We start from the raw sequence: 19,205 nt of genomic DNA, 5'->3' as shown, positions 1-19,205 counted from the left end.
TGTCCAGAAACAGCTAGAGATGTTTAGTCATATATGGAAACAGTCACTAGCCTAAGAGGTATATTCTGCTTAGCTCTGTCTGCATTAAGAGCCTCTATTAATCATCCATGAAGTCCAATTTAGATGTTATCACAACATGAATAACTGAGCCCGGATCACCTTTTTTTCTGCGAAAAGCTGCAATTGCTATACCAACTAAAACTGGTTAAAAGAGTTTGGTCCACAACTGTGTGAACTCCCATTGGCTGGCCAGAATCCAGTAACACATACCCACCCTGTCACTCACTCACATGCTTTAGATCTGTCTGTAGCATTCCCCTTTATTTTGTCAATGGTTCGTGTTTTAGTATGTTAAATGTTCATGCATGTTCATGTTGCTGAGAGGCGGAGCCGAGAGAGATGTGATAAGAGGCAGAGCCTGAGAGAAAGTCAGTCAGTAAGAGTCAGAGAGTTGGAGTGGAGTGTGTGAGAGAGAAGTAGTTAGAGTGTGGAATTTGGGGAATTCTGAGGTGTGATTAAAGTTAGGAGTGTATTATCAAATAGAAGGTTGTTGTTAATAATAAATTTACTTAAAGAAGATATTCATGAATCAATATCAATTTCTGTAATCAATAAACAAAAGTCCTATTTAAAAGACTTTGAGTGTTGACCTGAATCTTTATCTTCCAGAAGTAACGGTGATTTAGTGATCACCTGGTGGCAGCAGTGTAAAAGAGGGGATTGTTTGCCTTCTTATGCTCTGAGTCTTGACGGTCAATCAAGGAGGCACGAGAGCGAATGCCACACTGGCCCTTTAAAGAAAGTGCAAAGTTCTAGAGATGGGATATTCATATTCCTATATCTGGGGATATGAATATGAATATCAACACCACAGGTGCCTGGGAAGTCCAGTCCCTCCCCCCTGAACTGACAGATGCACGGATGGTGTCATTCCCATTGCACCAGTCATGGAAGTACCCTGCCTCCCCATACAGCCAATCACTCTGGTGAGGAATCAGGACAATGAGTCTCCCCACTTAGCTGTTGAGCCGTCAGCTGTGCAGGGAGGTGGGGATGCACTGGCCATGGGAACAATGGCAGCCGCTCATGCCATACAGTGACCAGTAATTAGGTCTAATTATTGGGAGGGGAGAGACTGGGCTTTCCATGCACCTGTGGTGCTGGTATTTGTATTCATATCCCAAGGGATTTGAATACAAATATCCTACATCTAGTGAAAGCCTGCTCTGTTTAAGGAGGTAGCTGTGCTAGCCTTGTTGGGAAAATTGCAGTCTTGAATGCCTGAATACTGAGGTTCAGTGGGAGAGGCTATGCCCTATTGTTTTACTGCTTGACACTAAATGTTTTACTACTTGACACCACTGGTAAAGTTTTTCCCACCTTGGTCACTGAGTCCACTGCTTCTTCCTATTTGTTTTATGGTCCCTTTGTTGTTGCCTGCCTCTTCTTCCCTGATCCCTTTTTGAAAAGCAAGCATGGAGCCTTTGGGAAAACCATATAACTGTAAGTATCTGCTTTATAAAAGTAGCTTTCAAACTCTGATCACCAAACAGTACTGTTTTTCTTCCTTCTGGATTGCACTTTGGTTTATTGGTCACCCCATTCTGTATCTATTTATTACATTTTTATGCTACTCAGTAGTTAAGGTTCTCTGGGCAGTTCACAACACAGCTAAAAACCAGAGCTAAAATCATTAATACATGGCATTTAAAAATGCAAGTTATATAAAACATAATATAAAACCTGAAAAAGGCTACAGCATAAACCCAAAAGCACTGCTGAAATCTTTAAAGAATAAGCTTTCTTAAAATAAAATAAAATCCATGGTAGATTTAAAAGTCAGGGAAATATTTTAAAGAAATCTTTGCCTAGTACCACAGTACATAACTGGAGCAGCCTCTTTGACAAAAGTCTTGTATAGCTTGGGTTCTGCTACTAACGCTGTCTCCTGAGCAGCTACCCAGCTCCCTTCATTTCAGAGGAAGACCTCCAGAATACCATCTGAAAATGATGTTGGAGTCCAGTTAGATATACGTAGAACAAAATGCTTCCAAGCTGTTTTGGCTTGAAATGATAATGTATTATTGTCTTTTGCTGTAAATAGACATTTGCTTTTCCGCTATTGAGCATCCATTCCCTCAGTCTGTAGGAGCCTATTTGCACTTCGACAGTCTTGGTTGGATTAAATACTTTTTAATTTAAAGTTTGTGTATTCACCTCCAACCACTTCTATTTCTTGGGCAGAGTCATGCATCAAATATTCACAAAAACAGGAATCTAAAATTGCCTTGAGATGTCTGTTCCTGGGGCACATTCGTGCATTAAATTTCTTCATTACACTAAAAACATAACATTGACATAGAAGTTGCCACCTAGCTTTATTTTATTGGAATCATCCTGTTGAGATGACATGCTTGTGTCTCTCTTCTCTCAGTTCTGTTGGGGAGATCTGCAAGCTGGCTTCTGGATGTAACCCCCTTCCTGAATCACAAGGGTAAAGCTATTACGGCTATTATAATGCATATCCCAGTGTAGGCACAACATTTTGACCATATTATTTTCGAGGGAATATGCATTTGAATCTGTATCCAAAGACTTGTTTCACAACAACTAGTGTCCAGATTATAAAAATCACAATTATATGCCATCAGATTGATTCCAAATTATTGCACTTCTTGCAGGCTTTCGAAGGTAAATAATCTGCTCAGAAGTAGTCTACCAGTCCCTCCTTCTGGTGGCACTCTGGAACTGTGCAGCTTGACCAAGGCTTGACCGTCTTACGATGGTGGTGGCAGAAATTCAAATAACTGCAGAAAATGGGGCAAAATGACCTCCTTAGATAGGAGTATGAAAAAGAAAGATCTTAGAATTTTAGAAAAATATATTCTGAGGAATTTTAGTTCATAATGTCATTCTTCAAGGTTCAGCATCTCTTTTGGGTCCATTGGAAATGTATTTCAGCTCTACTGCAGATGTTTGTAATACAGCTTTTCTTTGGAAACCCTGTGCCAGATATAAGGGAAGACAGTGTTGTACCCATCTAGGAAACAACAATGCCAAAATTTGTGTCTTATTTTCCAAACTTTTCCCCCATAAAAGAGGTTTCTATTTTTGTCTTTCATTGTCTGAATTTTTTAACATTTGAGTCCATTATACTTTTTTAACCACACCATAGCATTGCAAGATGGCCCAAAGTGGTACATTTCTTTTTATTATTATTATTATTCATCTTCCTTCTTTTCCTCTTCATACCTCTGCCTCACTCTGCAGCTTTTCTGGCTGCCCACTTTTCCTGAGCCAGAAAACCCATGAGGGAGGAGTTAACATTTAACACTGTTCCTTGGGTGTTCCCAAGTGAGGGAAGCTGGGGAGGATACTATGCTACTTTGTCTTGTTTTCTTAAGTTAACATAAGATGTTACATTTTGGTGGCTTCCTCTTACCACAATTTACCTGGCAAACTCTTTTTCCTTTCGTTATTAATTTTCAACCAATACATGCAATTCAATTATTCATTTAAAACTTCATGCACAATTACACTTATCAAATTTCAAGCAGCAGTAAAAGAAAATACTGCAAAAAAACTAAAAATTCATTATGAAAAGTACACTTTATAAAATGTAAAGCTACATGGTAGTCAGACAAGCCAGTTGCTTGTTACCTTTTGAATGGAAGAGAAATCTCAGTAAATTTCCCTCTCTGGGTTTTGATAAATTGTGAGCAAACCATGTTGGGAATGTTTCAATGCTCTCATGATTTTGTCATCTGATTCTTCCAGCAGGTATTCAAAATTCAATTCTACCATCCCATGAATTATTCCCCTTAATTCATGGAAGATCAGTTTAGCATAGTAATAATCATAATGCTGTGGTGATTCTACAATTTACACACATACACACAAACATGCACACATACATATATGTGAGAGAGAGCAGTTTAGTTTAATTTGGCTATGTCTGAGGTAGAGACAGATCTATTAGATTATTAGAGTGAAGTCTGAATATATGAGAGAGTTATGAGGTAATTAGTTGAAATCTGTGTTGAGGTGTGTCTGTTTCTGTGAATAAGCTATGAAAGTATGTTTTTGTTGGAGCCATTATTAAAGGAAGCATGCCTATGCATATGAGTGTTTGCTTGCTTTCAACACTAGTTCAAACAAACAAACAAAAATACAAAAAGAAAACTATATAGAAAAACAGAGAAGAGTAAAGTAAATGAGATTAAATCTGCATGGGAAGAACATGATAGTGTGAAATATTGAACCTTCTTATTGCTACTTTTTAAATAAACTTCTTTTTGGTTTACAAATTCTGTTTTCTATCTTTGAAAACAGCAATCATAAGATAAAATATGATGCATACTGCTTGAAAAGCCTATGGCTAATGCAAATGAAGAATGCTATTACGACTGCCACTCACATTGCAGGTCAGCACTGGGATACATAATCAATACTGTGTCACCAAAACAATATAGGCTGCATGTGTTTCTTTCATACAGTTCTTACACTTTAGTTACAAAGGATGTGTAAATTCAGCCTTTGGTAGTAGCAGTGTTTAGGCAGCAGTGGAAAGGGGACACTGACTATCCATTGGTAAAACAGATAATCGTGATGAAGCAGTCTCTGTTACAAGTGGCAACCTCAAATTTAGTGAAGGAGGGAGTGTTCATGCCACAACTGCCTCCCTTGAAACCTACTGTTTGATACTATTTTTGCCCAACCTGTTTCTATCCATTGAAGGCTTCTCACATCACTTTGATACTTTACCCCATGGGTCCCTAATGCATGATCTCTGAAACCCCTAGGGAGTGTCCATGGGTATACTTCAGGGGGTTCCATGAATTGGACATACCTGTCAAAAAGCAAGAGTAGCTGATACCTCTATTAGACCACTAAAAATAAATTATAAAAAAAATTGCTGGCTTTCAACGTATACTAGTATTGATCATGCTGTGCACTAATATATTGTAGATAGTGCAGGGGCAAAAAGATGGCAAATGTCTGTTTCTTTAAATATCAGGTACACGTAGGCCAGGGAACGTGCAATTGTGTAACTCAGAGTAGTATAGTTACTGATTAATGAGTCTGTAGTTGAATTTCTAATTGTGTATTGAGTCGCACAACCAGTATACAGGGAGGAGTTTCATCAAGGACTTGTTCATTAGCAACAGTTTGCTATTGTTAAGGGCTTTCAAGGTAAGTGAGATATTTAAGGAGTGACTTTACTAGTTCTACTTCCCCAGTGAATTTCCATGGCTGAGTGGGGATTCGAACCAAGAATTCCTAAGTCCTTGTCCATCACTCTATCCTTTGCACCAAGAATAGACTGGTCGACAATTTTTTGTAATTTTGTTGTGTTTTAGTTACAGTATATTCTTTTATTTAACATTACTGTAATGTAAGACATGTTGAGTCCCATTTTTATAGAGAGACAAGGTACAAACAGCTCCAATAAACAAACAAATAAGTGGTAGCTTTCTGAGGAAGCAAAGCAACAGATATCTGTTGGTTTATCTTGTGTGAAATGTAAACTGATGGTTAGCAATATCACAACTATGGATTTTTCTGGTTTAGTTCTTAATAGAACACAACTGATGCTAATTTACTGAAAGCAGCCATATGGATTGGCACTTTCAGATAGTTAATCTCATTTGAGAGCAGGAACGTGAGTAGCTATGTGGAGTTTTCAAAAGGAACCTTTTGAGAGAAAAAACGCAATACTGGAAATGTTAATACAATCATGGAATGTTTATGTGCTGAATGGCCATTTGGAGGCCAAATATTCTTTGTTGCATAGTTTCAAAATAAGCCTTACATTTTGCAGATATTTTACTCAGCATATCAGAGTGATTGGTCCATGCCACAGTCCACCAACTCACTACTTCCAAGTTATTTCATTAATATCAAAATAAATAGCCTGAGCATCATTGCCTCATGAAACATTCAAAATATCTATTACCATATTAGAGATGCAAAGAAATATCACCATTAATGAGTTTCTAAAGACTGGCCATTATGGCACAACAAGACATCTGTAAGAAGCTTCTGCACTCACTAAAGTTCTCACTTCCAGCACAAGACTGTAGTATCTGCAATTTGAGCAAAATATATTCCTATCTTTCCACAAAATGAGTGTCCTTTTCAGTTTGCAAGGTGAATGAAACACAACCATATAGCCAGCTAACACAAAAGGATAGTCTGGTTGACTACTGAGGTAAAAACTGCCCTTCCTTTGAAAGGACTTTTACTAGTCCTTTCAAAATGGTACTAGTTGTTAATTTTTCCACTTTTGCACATTTTACCAAAATGCACAAAAACCAGCTCTAAAAATGTAAAAAGCCATCTCAAGACCAGAAAAGGAAAACCTTTCTTGTTACCACTGTTTTGTGTACTCAGCAAGGACAGAACCTGAATTTGCTTCTCAATATTCATTCCATTTTCTCTTCCATTTTCTCTTCACCACCAGCATCTTAACTGTATTAAAGTGTTTCCATGTATTCCATTAGCTGTAGAGACTTGGAATCAGGCTGTCCAATGATGCATGTTTTAAGACTCATATGAGTCCTAAAAAGATTGACAACACTGTAGGGCACACAGTCTCTCTCTACAACAGGACACCATGTGCCTGTTGGGTGGCATACATCTCTTGCCTTACTTTTGTGTATGCTTCGGCCTACTTTCAAAAACTCCCTGTGATGTACACCCTGTGTCCTTTGTTTATTTTGCCTTAAACACAAATTCACCCTCTGGATGTGTGTCCTCACTTCACGCTGCCACCAGGTATTATTCCCTTAATACCAAACAGATCTTAGACACATGCTGCCAATTCAACGAACTTAAAGATTTTATAAATGTCGTGCAAATCACAGGAGTAAATCACAGATGTTTAGCCTTATTCATTAAATATCATTTGCTTTCACATTGGGTTTGTTTTTATTCACTGCTATAATATTTCTTTGACTATATATATTCTCTGTACTTTTAAACTCTTTCCTGTTCTCTCTAACCTTCTCTCTTAACTTTCTCAATACAATCTCCTAACTCTCTCTTCAATTCCCTATCTGAAACCTCTTTTCTCCAACTCTCTTCCCTAACCTTCTGCCTAACTGTCTAACTAACTCTTCAACAGTCCTCTTGGTTCCGCCCCTTCTGTCTTCTCATTGGCTCCTCCCCTTGAGCTCCCAATGATGGACAGTCATGACGTGGGGGTTCCGCTACACTCCCTACTATAGATCACTTTGGAGCTAAAGCAAATATAGCCTAACCTCTTCCTAGCAACTCACTGAACAAGGAGGGAGGGAGGGAGAAAAGGGGAAGTCCTAAGGACTTTTAGTTCTGGCCATGATTGGTGTCAACCCTGCCTGTGAACCCTCCCTCCATGTACATACAAGGGAATGTGATCCTAGACAGAAAGAAAGTACCCTTTCTCTCAAGTTGTGTTTTGGGTCCTCTGTGTAGGTATCCAACATGAAAGCTATCATGACAATGACATGTAGGAATGTAACAAGTACTCAGCAATTTTTAAAATCTCAGTATTTTTTTTTAATTTGCACCAACAAATCCCTCCAGGACCCCCGTGGGGAAGACTAGGAGACTTCTCAGAACAGCAGCAGGGAGAAATGCTGATCATCATTTGTTTGTTTTGCTTCTGGACAATTTCCTCTGCAATACAATGGTGCCCCGCATAGCGACGTTAATCCATTCTGGATTAATCGTCGCTATGCAGAAACATTTCTAAACGGAACGGAAAAAGCCACAGGAATGCATTAAACTTCATTTAATGTGTTCCTATGGCTCCCAAACTCACCGTTGAGCGAAGTTCCTCCATAGTGCCACCATTTTCGCGCCCTCGGTAAGCGAGGGTAGGGCACAAAAACACTTGCAGTGGCCATTTTGGGCACCCGGCGGCCATTTTGGAACCGCCGATCAGCTGTTTAAAAAAACATCGCAATGCGAAGATCGGTAAGCGAAACGCTTACCGATCATCGCAATGCGATGTTTTGCCTATTCAGAACATCGCAATGTGATCGCATTAGCGATTTTAAAAAATAGATCGCTATGCGGATTCGTCGTTAAACGGTGCACTCGTTATGCGAGACACCACTGTATTAAGTTGGATAGTCCTGTGCTGCCTCTACCTTAAGTATCCCCCACAGGACTTTTGTACCTCCTTGTTGGTCTTGTTAATTGCAGCTCTTAACATCCTTTAGCACGAAGAGGATCTGTGCCATCCCCTTTGAATCTGACCTGTGTAAGAAGCTGAAACTAACAAGAGGGAAAAAAAGAGATACTAAAATCTTACAGAGAATAATATTTTAGGCCCAACTTGTAGTGCGGGACTGCCAAACTTAATCTTGTGAAGGAAATCAGTAGGAAGGGCACACATGCTTATGGAGTCCAGAGGACAGAGCAGACACAGAGTTAACATAACCATATATTTGAAATGCTATGTGATGAAATGTAAGAAAAGTCAGAAGAAAACTGTTCACACAATTTCTGTTACAGAAGTAGTTGTACTATCCTACCCCTGGGAAAGGTGTCATTTGAAACACTTTTGCACAAGCAGATCCTCCATTTCTAGAAGGCTGTGTGATCCCTAATGTTCCACAAAGGGATTACACCATGGAGATTACAGGATATGCACTGCATGTTGCAGAATTGCTTGTGAGATGCAGCACAACTGCACTAAGTTTTAAGCTATGGAAATGTTGAAAAACTCTTGGCTTCAGACAAAGCTTCATGGGACACACACAAAGAAGACAACTGGGCCAGCCAGCCTAGACTAGTAATGAGAAACTACGCCAATTAAGGAGGGTGGGAAGGGCTCAGATAACTGGCACAGATAGGAATAGCCTCTCAGTAAACGTGCAATAAATATGCTCATCTCCCCCATCCTAGTGTCCCCTGCTTGAGGTGGCAGCCTGTTTGCAAATAATTGCATAAAAGTTCTGATTTCCATAGTATTCATCCAAAAACTTGAAAGTCTAATACTGTAAGAATCAGCTTGCTGAAAACTTTTCTTATGTTTGCTGCCGTATTTATACTGTGATCCCTTACATAGTTGAGTTTCCGAGACATCTACAGCTGTGCAACCATTAAATTAATGAGGCACAAACGTATTTTTTCAGTTGAAAGCTGTAAATACATATTTACCCCCCCCCCTTTTAAATTCATTTCGCTTGCACTTTGTCTTTCAACCCTGTTTGAATGAGCAGTATTACAAGTCATCGCAGAAGCATATGGTCTACACACTTGAAATTAATCCTATGATCATTGTTTACTTTGCACAATTAAGTGGGAACGTAAACAATGATCAAGGCAATTTATGCAGAGGTTAGAAACCTGGGCTAAATGTTGATAAGTGATTTAATTAAATGAGAAATCTGGACCCTTAAAACCTTAGAAGGATCAGAATTTAGATATGCAACCCGCCTCAAGGGACAGCCAAACACATTTTGATGCCTGAGGCTGAATAGAAAACAGTATGCAGCCACTTGGTTCAAAATGAAGCTTCATTGTGCCCAGGGCCACACATTGACAGATGAAGCAGAGAATCCCACATTTACCACTTAAGCCAGTAAAAATACAATATTAACAAAATAAGTAGCTGACAATGTGCTTCTCCTTCACAGCACCCAAAATCTACCTAAAGGTTGAGCTGATTCTGGGTCTCATGACAATCACAGAGAGTCTGTGGAGACTCATTGATTATCTGCTCTAGTTCCTTTTACTGAGGCAACATGTTCCGCACCATTAGACAAACAGACAGATAAATATGATAGACTATGTTCCATCTCAAGAATGCCACAGTGGAAGCAAATGAATATTCCCAATGCAGTGGGGCAAAGTATATGTTATTTTTTCCCCTTTATGCCACATCATTAGCGCTTTAAGCAATAAAGATCACCCTCTTTGCAAATCTTTCTAATGAGAATCATTTCACAGGAGTAAACCAACTCTGAAACCACAGGTTTTTGTGGCACCCAATGTCCTGTATTCCACGGGGACTACACAAAAGTCTGTTTCCACTATTTTGACGAATTGTGTGGTGCCACCAAAAGAAGGCCACAGCAACGGAATTGTAGAACAGTAGTGTTGCAAGGGACTGTAAGGGACATGTCGTCCAACCCTTCTGCCAATTTAAGAGATCCACAGCAAAAGTATTCCTGAGGGGAAACCGTGAAAACCACACCTGCTGCTTTGAGCTCATTGGAGGAATGGTGAAATATAAATGAAAAACAAAAACAAAGAATAGATTATTTAGCTTTCATATTTATAAGCATTCAACATGTGGGAGAAATAAAAGGGAAAGGAATATAGCAACTGCCTTATAAAAGGCTGTTGGCCAGTCTATTTCCATACAGCATCCTCTGACTGGTACAAATGGGCAAATGGTGGCCCACCAACTAGCTCTCATCATCCCTCACAGCTGCCAAAGACAGATGGGAGCTGTAGTCTAGCAATATTTGGAGGACTATATGTTCTCAGCCCCTGTCCTGACATGCAACCTGATCTTTCCTAGCCATGTCCAGTGATTTTTTTACTTTGAATTTGAGACCACATGTTTGCAGATCATGTGCTGTAAAACCCTTCTGTTTTAAGCGGAGAGAGGAAGCACCACTTTTTCTGTGCTGCCCCAGAATCCCTCTGTCAGTGTAGCTGATATGCTGGCTATTGGGTTTAAGGAGCTGGCACAAAAAAATTAATAACAATAGTAATAACTTTTCTCATCTTTGTTCAAGTGATTCTTTTCTTGCCCTAAAGCTGGATATCCCATCCTTACTGTTTCTCCCTCATGGGCTACCGCCAGTCTTTAAATAACAATATTCAAGGGATGAGATTCCATTTTTTCATGAAGTTTAACCTAAGTCAGGTCTCCTGTAGTTTGAATTTATTGCTTTTTGTCATTCCTCACCAGAAGTGTGAATATTATTTTCTCTCCCTTCCTTCTGGAATCCTTTTAAATATTTGAGAACTGTTTGTGGGTTTCAGGGTTTCATTTGTTTAGCTTAACCATGCCAAATTCCTTCAGCCTTCTCTCATGTGATTTTCCAGCTAGACATGTTATCATCTTTATCCTTCTTGACTTAAAAGGCTCTGTACTGAACTCAGCATTCCCTGTTTCTGGTCCAGTTTATGCCCCACTAGAGTAGCAACATTCCTTTGGGATTTCTTGATATGGATTTTAAGAATATTTACAAATAATGTCTAAAATTGTGCAGTTGTACAGATTATATTGACATCTAACTCCCATCAATCCCAGCCAGCATGACCAATGATCTGGAATAATGAATGAAAGGCCAGGTTCCCCGCCCTTGCTATTCATGGTTACTATATGAGTCACAATATGATTATTCCAAAGTAACCAAATGCAAGGTGAAGGTTATACTTATATAAATATATGTATCATTAGAAGCCTAAACAAACTGACAAGAATTCTGATACAGACCATCTGAATAATTGGAATATTTAGAGTTGGAAGAGGCCTCAAAGAGGCATTGATCCATCCTAGTGCTGAGAAGAAAATTCTCTACCAGAGCCTACGACGCATAATTTCTCAAGCTTCTCCTTAAAAATATCCCAGGGAGAGTGCACCATGTTATGGGAGACAGTCCATTGATATGTTTGAACCACTCAGAGGTTCCTTCTGATGTGTAGTCAGATTATGTGATAGCTATCCACATATCTGATGTGATCATTCTTCAAATCACATGTCACTTTAGACACTGGAAGGTGTCTCTTACCTTACTTTAGTCATCTCATGCACTACATAGGGTAGTGTTCATTATTTGTGAATTATGAGCAAACAAAGAATTGACCGACATGAGCTATGAACCACGAAAAATGTGATATGTGTAGAGATGAAAATCTGGTTATCACAAGTGCTGGCACTCTTGTCCTTTGTTTTTGTTGACCTTGAGGAATGTTTAGGCATCTTTCTTTTGTCTTCCAGCAGTTCATTAGGAAAATATTTGAAAGGTGAGGGAACAGTCATTGTGCATCCTTGCATTAATATATCAAGATAAAAGACTTCTGATGAATCAAAAGCTGCCTGCCATATCTCATTTGTGATTCATTCATTATTTTCTTTTGCCCTGACAGTCCACAGTCATTTCATTTGTAATGCATAAAACAAAGCAAAGGAAAACAAAACGAAAAAAAAATGTGGATAGCCATAATGCTTAAAAGTTATACACGGGCTGTCAGTTTGCAAAAAAGAAAAAAAGACATCCATCCACTTGCCTTGCCACCCCCTCTTCTTTTGTTATTTTTCGACATCAAACCAATTTCTGTGTTCAGAACGGACATATATGAGGAAGGGAATGAACATCTCAACCACGTATGAACAAAAGCAATATGTAAAAACAGTTTGATTCAGGTTTGAATAACGCTTCGGATGATGATCTCTACCTCTAAATTCTACTGGGAATTTTTAAAAAATAAATAAAAATTGGGTGAACTAAATCATATCTGCTTCATGCAAATTGCAAACTGAGATGCAGTATGCCCCTGCTTTAAAAAACAAAACAACAACTCCAGGCAGTGGGAGGGAGGACGAGTTGCTCTACAAGGCTGCTGAGTCGCTTGCCGAGCAGGAAGAGGGCGGGGCTTCGGGAGTGATTGGAAGGAAGAGCAAGGTCTACACCATCCCTGGACCCGTAAGTGGATGGCCCGTTAAGTCTAGCTGCTCAGGGATATTCATATTCCTATATGAATGCCCCCATCTCTAGTATCAGCTGCTTTGAAGGGAGAAAGCATGGGGAAGGATGTGTCCATTTCCTGCCAGGGGAGCAGAAAGTTTAAAAAAAATTGTGGAATATACCCCTGTGAAAATGGAACAGTTTGCATCAACAGTTACTGAAATGTTTTACCAGCTGAATTTATTTATCAGGTGAGAGGTGATTGAAAATCTCTGGAAAACACCATTTGTAGACCCAGTAATCTAACGTCCAGAGAGAGAGTTTTTTGTTTGTTTTTATTCGCTGGAAAAAAAGGTACACATTTGCTATAGTTGTCCAATTTTCCTTGCAATACTTCGAGAAAGCTATTCTGAAATACTCTGTTTCACCTCTCTCACCTTCAAGGACTAAAACTGATCAAAGTATATTTTCTTTCCTCTTTGTAGGCAAGATAAATGATTTGTCATGAAGGAATACTGTATGTTTAAATATTTAAAGGAACAATGATGCAACCCTGTACATGGATAGTTTTCCTTTGGCTGATGTGTTTGGTTATAGAAGTACTTAAAGCTTTAGCCAAAATATGAGTGACTAAAATAATGATTTATTAGGTTTCTGTATGTCAGGCTAATATGTCTAAGCTTTTAATCTTACCATTTTGTTCAAAAATATTTGGTAAAGTTTATATTTATTAGCTGTCTGGTCTGTGATGAAACTGCATTTTTTCTTCACCTGATGGAATAATAAATTATCTTTATAATGTATGAAAAATAATGAACCTTCTCCATGGTGTCAAAGGATGAACAAAATATGATGCTCTTCAAAAATTGTTTCTGAGGGCATAGGTTGCTACTGATAGATGTGATTGTTTTCTCAAACACTAAGTTTCAATATGTGACCCTTGGAGAAAAACTATGGGGGGACATTTTGAGAGAAAAATACTCAAAATATATAAATAGCATAACAGCCCTTGACAGCAGTCAGGAATTGGCAACCTTCAACTCTCCAGATCTGAACTTGAAAAATTAATCTTTCAAAATCTTGGCAATTAAAAAAAGCATGCATGCTAAAGACCAAAAACATGCATGACAGGCTGATTGGCTGTGAGATTCGGAACTGTAATTAAAAAATACAACTAATCCAAGTTCCTGCATTTTTAGAATGGCTTTTTCATATTGGATCATACCTTTTAGGCTCCTGCAGTTTGGATTGAAATCTGACTGAAGTATTTGCCTGCAAGTTGAACTCTAGTTATCATATATTTTGAAAGCATTTGCGCCTACATTTTTTCCACAGCTGTAAGACTTTTGGATGTTTTCCATATTTCACATTTCTTTTTGTGCATGTGGAACATGAAAGCAATGTAGATAAATAAAGCTTTTTAGAATTAGGCACAAGGATGTAGCCTGGTATCATTGCAACAACAAAAAGACATAGAACTTGGTGTGCAGATGAATGTCGATATGGTTGGAAATGGTTGTCTGATTTCAACCTGGAATTAACCCTCAGTGGGATAAAAGCCAGCTGTGATTAATACAGGCTTTTAATTTTTACTAGATGTTTATAAAGTTCTATAGGGCTTGTAGGACGATATTTAGGCATCAGACTCCCTGACCCAATATGGGTATTCAAGAAGATTGCTGGTCAACTGTTTAAAAGAAAGCAAAAACAAATATAGCACCTTCTGCAACTTAGCAACATTGTAGTAAAGCCAAAATACAGTATAATCCCAAGAGTGATGCAGAAAAATACAAGGGTCTTTCAGGGAGAAGCAAAGCTTCTGGAAAATAGGATAAATGATTATGACACAAATACCACCTTTTTCCTTGACCCAAGCACAATGCTGTTCTCCATCATATCCCCTACAAGACTTAATAGGGAAGCATCTGCAGCAAAGGCAAAATGTTACTAAAGTGACCTCTAAAAATACAATTTTGAGGAGGCCCGAGGAAGGTGCTAAACCTCTAATAAATGGAGAAGCAAACAGCTTTAAAATTATTTTACTCAGCAAAGTTTTTTTTTCTTATTCCACCAAAACTAGAAACCCACACTGCTGAATTTCCCCTCAGAATTTACTTTTTTAAAAAAAGAAAAATGGCTGCCTGCCTCACAGCCAGTATGGAGGAATCAGAAGAGTTTCCATGTTGCCAATATAAATACCATTGTTGTCAACTGCAGAGGGAGAACAAAAAAGCAAATATGCTTTTAAAAATTATGATAATATAGCCATGTTACAACCACAGCTAATGGTGACCCTCACTTCTAAGAAACTGTTGGAGAGTTTTTCCTTCCCTTTGGGAAATTCAATGGCATGCCCCTTCAATTTCTCTGCCCATAAATAGAACAGAGAACTTCCAGAGACCAATTACGCACAGCTAGGGTCGAAAGAGCACAGGTAAAGATAAAGTAGAAACAGCAAAGATAAATAGGCCATTATGAACTCAATGGCACTGGGTGTTTCTTTTAGAACTACCATTTCCAACAGATGTTGAATTGTCTATTCATAGCACTACTTTTCCCCCACCCATTTGTATGTCTCTCCTTGTTCCTTTTTGTGCATTATTAGATTGTGAGGCCGTGAGCAGGGTATATCCCTTTGTTACTGTTTGTACAGCCCTTCATTTTCAGCCCCATAGAAATATAAATTTGGCTCCAAGTCATTCCTAATCTGAATGGAAAGTGTACTTCTGTCAGTGAAAGAAGTTCTGCTCTAGTGGACTACTATTACTGGTTCCCGAAAATAAGATCTAACCTGAAAATAAGCCCTAGTATGATTTTTCAGGATGCTCGTAATATAAACCCTACCCCCAAAATAAGCCCCAGTTAAGTGAAACCCCATGCTCTACCATTTTGCAGCAGCAAGAAGAAGATGACATGACAATATTTCAATAAATGTAGATTGTTGTACATGCAAAAAATAAAACATCCACTGAAAATAAGCCCTAATGCATTTCTGGAGCAAAAATTAATATAAGACCCCGTCTTATTTTCAGGGAAACACAGTAGTACAGGATAAGGGGTGATTTTTGTAAATTCCTTCTTCCTCCTGTAGTCCTCTATGCCTCTGCCCAAATATGCAGAGTAGACTTCGGTCTAGATGGGTGGGGTATAAATTTAATAAGTAAATACATAAAATAAATAAATCTAAAAGCCAAATAAATAAATACAATATGTTTCAGGTGATCATACTGCAGACTACCAAGGAAGAAGGATGTCCAATATATAAAGGGTTCAGCAAAAGCTCCAGCCTATCCACTTTCCAGCATTCTGAACAGAACTCCACACATGGAATGCTGAACTTCAATCCCGTGGAGAAGACTGCAGGCTGAAAGAAATAAGGTAGCAAATTCACAAGGAGAAGGTGATAAAATATTATTGCTCCAAAAATCATTCTTTTAAAAATACATATATGGTATTTTATCATACATTCTTGAACACAACAATAACATAACCATAACAGACAGTGGTACATTTGCTATCATTGTTATTTTACAAGTCAGTTATTCCAAAAGACATGACTTTTATAGTCACTTACTTTTTTGGATTGTACATTTGTTGTTTCTCAAAACTTGTTTGCACAACTAACATGCAAACAGAGCCACTTCCAAATGACCAATTCAAGCAAAAGCTAATTGGCTTGCAACTGGCAGAACTGTAAAATCTCACTTGAGATTAATCAGATGTCTCTTATTTTTCAAGGTAACTGTGCTTCCAACTGTAGAGCTGTCTCAAGAGCCCTCACACATTCTCATTACCTGTGGGGTAATAAAGAGAAATCTGATGATCTGCCATACAGCTGTTCATCTGACAGCTCCAATTTAAACAAAAAACAAATATAAATGCAAATATGAAGTTAGTAAATCTTACCCACCATGTTTCAATATTTTACAGAAAGTGTGAAATGGCTCCAGTTGTAGTTATATGGAATTCTGTTTTTTTTAATATTATGTAAGCTGCCTTTGGGAGTTTAGCTCTGAATAGTGCTGAAATTAAATTTTTAAAAAATAATTAAAAATAAAACTACATTAGACTCAAATGACAACAAGAGGTGGAGGTCCACCAATTATTCTGCTGCAACATAATTATTCTGCTGCAGTCTCATTGAAATCCTGTATATTTGTATATAGCTTGGTATGTGTCCCATAAATTCATATACGATTCAGGGGTGGGGAACTTTTGGCCCAGTGGCCATACTGTCTAGAGCAGTGGTCCTCAACCTTGGGCCTCCAGATGTTCTTGGACTACAACTCCCAGAAGCCTTCATCACCACCTCTGCTGGCTAGGATTTCTGGGAATTGAAGTCCAAGAACATCTGGAGGCCCAAGGTTGGGGACCACTGGTCTAGAGGACCTTGGAAATTGTATCCCTTCCAAAGTATTTTGTTTCCAAGCTCTGCTCTGACCCTCCAGATGGAGTTGAGCACCAATGCCCAACTGTCCCAGCTAGCATGTCCAGTGGTTAAACTTAATGGCAGGGGAAAAAAATTCAACAACAGCTACAAGGCTACTAGTCTTCCGCTTTTGGTCTAGGGTTTACTACCAAAATGAAAATCTACCTAAGTATTACCTACCTATGTGACCCCTCTAGTTTTGGTTGAGCCTTCTTCTGTTTGTCAGCTTCTGGTCTTTCAGGCCAATTGTGTTCTTTCAATAAAAAGGAAGCATAAATTCAAAAAAGGCTCCCTGGCAGCTAATGAACTGCCTCATTTACTTGAAAACTAATTGCTGCCAGAGCTCTCTTCTCCGGCTAATTGAAATGATCAAAGGGGAAATTAGCACTAGTGCAACATTCTAATACTACTTAAAGCACCAAGTACACGCCAGTGGCGAATTAGAGAGAAAATATCTCAATTGTTTTGCTGGATGAGTCCAGGTTAGTTAGTGTAAAACTGAAGGCTGTTGAGTGAATCAGAAAGGTAAGCAAACACACAAGGAAGCTGAACACAGTTGATTTATACATTATACAGAAAGATGCTGCAGTGATGCTTGTGTCCTTAGCAAGGTAATTATTTCCATACACAGTGTCTTATATATATGTAAAGTATCCAGAGCAACTGACAGATTATAAGGGAAGTAGGAAAGCTGTCAGAGTTAAACTGATTTAAGTTTGTAGATTGCATGCATTCAACTGTAGCCACGACTGTTTATAGCTGTTATAACCTTGGCGTTCTTGACAATAACAAATAGAAAAGTGTCTATGGCCTTCCAGGAACTGTCCTTCCTTCCCACTTGAGATACAGTGGTGCCTCGCAAAACGAATTTAATTCGTTCCGCGGTTAATGTTGTCTTGCGAAAAAAATTGTCTTGCGAAACGTGTTTTCCCACAGAAACACATTGAAATCTAATTAATGCGTTCCTATGGGCAAAAAAAGTCAGAACAAAGTCAAATTTGGTTTACAAAGGGTTTATTAAGTGCTCTTTAAAGCCATATATATTGTGCAGATGATTTTTAAAAAATTCAATCAAAAAACTTTAACTTTTTAAAACACCATAGAAAAACATTTAAAAATCAGCAAACATGAGGCAGGAACAAAAAACGGAAAACATTCTTCTTGCAAAGCACGCCCATAGGAACATTTGTCTTGCAAGTCATCAACCCCATTGCCAAAACCATTTGTCTCGCGAGTTTTTTGTCCTGCGAGGCATTTGTCTTTCGAGGCACCAGTGTACACTTATACAAAGGAATACTCTAAGCACTGGGGTGATGCATTGATCATTCCACAAAATAGCAGCTGAGTTTCCTACTTGCCATGAGTCTGTTGAATCCCAATGAATCAAATGATGGTGTCATCATGTAAAATAATATGTGCATCATTATTTATTATAACTCTAGAACACAGATCGGGAAGGAGAAGTAATGGGAAACATTTCCTGAAGCATGAAGCCTTCCCCTTGGAGCAAATCAACCTTCCTCCCAACATTACTTTCCCCAAGAACTATACAATTATACCTCCCCTATCCCCACCTCAAAGGAGAAATCTGTGTCTTCATGCTGGCAGCAGTAGCAGACTCCATGCTACCTGAAAGAGACCAAGTGAAGATACCGGTCAAAAGGGAGGGTAGGAAATAATTTTCTTGCATTCAATACCCACGCAGGCCCTGTATCATGATAGGCATGATACAGGACTTGAATGGGTAAGGGGATTTCAAAAGGACTTTGGGGGAGTCACATAAGCATGGGACAACTGGAGTGCTTTCATTTTTTTTATTTCAGACAACTGATTACAGGTTCGCAGGGCCCTCTGGCCAAGATCCCCACCCCTGAACTCCTCCAGTCTTTATGGCTGGCCAGGGAGTGTTTCCATTCACTTTTCCTTAAGTGAATCTAGTCCGTGCCAGATCTCCCCTCTCACATCAGCTACACAGAGTTGTCTCTAAAATGCCTTTGGGTGTCCAGCCTTGGTCCATTTGATAGCAAGGCTGCTGGGCCTGCCACTTGTGATACTACTGCTTTTTCTTGGTCAGGGTAGGTGATTCTCAGAGTTGATGAGAATATAGTCTGGCATCTCCTATGGGGGCCAATACCAAA

The 19,205-nt window shown here is 38.8% G+C and overlaps 1 long non-coding RNA gene across 1 annotated transcript in view; it reads right to left on the bottom strand.

The window, feature by feature from the left end:
- Positions 1-480: 480 nt before the first annotated feature.
- The window catches only part of LOC140704217 (uncharacterized), a 33,351-nt gene continuing 14,626 nt past the window's right edge, over positions 481-19,205 (bottom strand). Inside the window, exon 2 of the long non-coding RNA XR_013542215.1 lies at positions 481-18,696. This is a non-coding gene — a long non-coding RNA (uncharacterized LOC140704217). The remainder of the gene's footprint in view (positions 18,697-19,205) is intronic.

The sequence above is a fragment of the Pogona vitticeps genome, chromosome 2 (genome assembly GCF_051106095.1).
Source record: "Pogona vitticeps strain Pit_001003342236 chromosome 2, PviZW2.1, whole genome shotgun sequence".
Lineage (NCBI taxonomy): Eukaryota > Metazoa > Chordata > Lepidosauria > Squamata > Agamidae > Pogona > Pogona vitticeps.
The sequence above is the reverse complement of the archived record's forward strand: the minus strand, read 5'-3'. Positions and strand labels throughout refer to the sequence as shown.